Source organism: Gossypium arboreum, chromosome 5, assembly GCF_025698485.1.
Source record: "Gossypium arboreum isolate Shixiya-1 chromosome 5, ASM2569848v2, whole genome shotgun sequence".
Lineage (NCBI taxonomy): Eukaryota > Viridiplantae > Streptophyta > Magnoliopsida > Malvales > Malvaceae > Gossypium > Gossypium arboreum.
The window spans coordinates 39,089,739-39,093,221 of NC_069074.1; positions in this window are offsets into that span (position 1 = coordinate 39,089,739).

Genomic DNA, 3,483 nt, shown 5'->3' on the forward strand with positions numbered 1-3,483 from the left:
CTTTACCACATATACATATCTCATATATATTTCACATTAGCCATTCGGCTTTACCACATATACATATCTCATACATATTTCACACTAGCCATTTGGCTTTACCACATATACATATCTCATTCATATTTCACACTAGCCATTCGGCTTTACCACATATACATATCTCATATATATTTCACATTAGCCATTCGGCTTTACCACATATACATATCTCATACATATTTCACACTAGCCATTCGGCTTTACCACATATACATATCTCATATATATTTCACATTAGCCATTCGGCTTTACCACATATACATATCTCATATATATTTCACATTAGCCATTAGGCTTTACCACATATACATATCTCATACATATTTCACACTAGCCATTAAACTTTACCACATATACATATCTCATACATATTTCACACTAGCCATTCGGCTTTACCACATATACATATCTCATATATATTTCACATTAGCCATTCGGCTTTACCACATATACATATCTCATACATATTTCACATTAGCCATTAGGCTTTACCACATATACATATCTCATTCATATTTCACATTAGCCATTCGGCTTTACCACATATACATATCTCATTCATATTTCACATTAGCCATTCGGTTTTACCACATATACATATCTCATATATATTTCACATTAGCCATTCGGCTTTACCACATATACATATCTCATACATATTTCACACTAGCCATTTGGCTTTACCACATATACATATCTCATTCATATTTCACACTAGCCATTCGGCTTTACCACATATACATATCTCATATATATTTCACATTAGCCATTCGGCTTTACCACATATACATATCTCATACATATTTCACATTAGCCATTCGGCTTTACCACATATACATATCTCATACATATTTCACACTAGCCATTCGGCTTTACCACATATACATATCTCATACATATTTCACAGTAGCCATTCGGCTTTACCACATTAGCCATTCGGCTTTACCACACACATATATATTTATCTTGTACATCAATTTCAGCAATAGCTTATAAGCAACTCAAATAGTTTCATCAATGTTTACAACAAATTCACATATTCACTATAAGCTGTTTTCCTGAGCAATAGTCACTAAATTATTTATAAATGGAGCTACGAAACTCAAAATCAATTGCCGTTAATTTTACCTGAATATAGACTCATATATCTTCCATCCATAAAATTTTCAGAATTTTAGGTTTGGCCAATCAATACCAGATTTTTCTTAAAGTTTCCCCTATTTCACTGTTTGACTAATCTGACCACTCTTCACTATGAATCAAATTTCTCATTGTATAGAATTCAAAATATGTTATATTTGATTTAATTTGAAACTAGACTCATTAAGAAGTCTAAGCATATAAATTTTATCTTATAACCATTTTTTTACAAATTATAATGATTTTCTAAAAACAGAATAGGGGATTTCGGAGTCATTCTGACACTATCTCACACAACTTTAAATATCTCTTTATAGGAAATTTCTTTGCTTACACGGTCTCTTTTATAAGAAACTAGACTAATTAAGCTTTTATTACATATTTTATTCAGCCTATAATTCCACACCAACAATTTATAGTGATTTTCTAAAATCACATTACTGCTGCTGTCCTAAGCAAATTATTACAATTTGCTCTTAAATTTCCAAGTCCAAACACTTATGAACTTACCATTTGAGTTTAAGACATATCATGGCCACATCATATCTTATTAAATCAACTCATTATGTCCTATTATGATTGAATTTACTCAACGTTTAATCACTTAAAACTTACCTCGGAAGTGGTCGACGACAAGATATCCACGGCTATTCGTTTACTTTCTCTTTTCCCCTATCTGACTTTGATCCTCTAAGCTCTTGAGCTAAATCAAACAATTTACTTCCCAATCAAACACAATCACACGGCATCCATATACATTTTAGAACCATTCTTAACATATTTACTACTCATTTACAAACAAAATACTCATATCACATTTATAAAACTACAAGTCGAATATACCTATGTGTGACCATCCCAATTTAATCGATTTCTTGTTTTATGCACTACCACATATTCACACACATATATATATATATATATATATATTATGCCATTTACTCATAAACCCCATTATGCGAATATTCATTAACCAATAGTCACACACACTACTTATGTACAAAATTTATCCACCCTAGCCTATAGTTCATTCGCCATTCATCACTCAACCAAACAAAATTTCATAGCAAACTCCTATGATCAAGCACACACATATACTTAGATCCCAATACTCATAACATTCAAAGTCACATTTTAAGTAAATTATCTTAGACAATGCGAATCCTTAAGTGATTAAACATCAAATTTTACTCAATTCCCAAACATATAAACAACATTTATTCATGACATCAAGCATCTTCATTTCACTATTACACATATATACACTAGCAATCAAATACTAACATTTGCACTTCACCTTAATAGCTAGCTTAGCAAACCTTAATTTAACATATAATTGTTCATAACACAATTAAAGCATCCTCTCCATTCCATCAATTCAAAACACATACATTGCCCAATAATATCCAAAATAATATTCGGCCTTAGTACTCAACTTGCTAGCCGATTTTTCTCCATTTAGCAACTAATGCACATATGTGCTCATTTGTTAGACTCTACTTCACCTAACTACCAATTTTTTTCTTTTCATCCAAATAACATGAACAACAACCATTTCTTGAACATTTTCTCTTAACCGATTACTCATGTTACCAACAAGATTCAAAATTTGGACATGGGCTAAGCAAGGAGCTTAATGACTAACTCAAAAAAATGCTAAAATCCAAGAATCATCCTTGAACTTACCTTGATTTAGCTAACCACAATAGCTGGATTTTTCCAAGCTTGTTCTCTCCTAGTCACTGACAATGAGGAGCAAAGAGGAAAACTTTGGTTTCTCCTCCCATTTACCACATGTTTTATTATTCTTAATTCCTTATTTTATTTTGTAAACTAATAATGCTAATAGAAAATACATATTATCATCAATGACCCATACCATGGTCGGCCACTACTTATTATAAATGGAAATTTGACATGCAAACCCATCATTTTTATAACATGCATTAATAGGCCCTTATAGATTAACCTATCACCTTTTAAAAGTGTCACACATAAGTCCTATTAATTAAATTCACATGCAATTAACAAAATTCAAACATGAAATTTTCACACATGTATATATATATATATAATAAGCATCAATTATGACGGTTAATTATTTTTATGACTCGGTTTTGTGGTCCCGAAACCACTTTCCGACTAGGGTCACATTAAGGGTGTCACAGCTATCTAACAATCTGAAACTGATATTCTGATTATACAAATGTTTACTGAAACTGAATGACTGTGCATACATTTTGACATCTGTATTCTACATTTGCATTGGGTGGGAGTCGTGTAAAGAAGGAAGTGGCATGT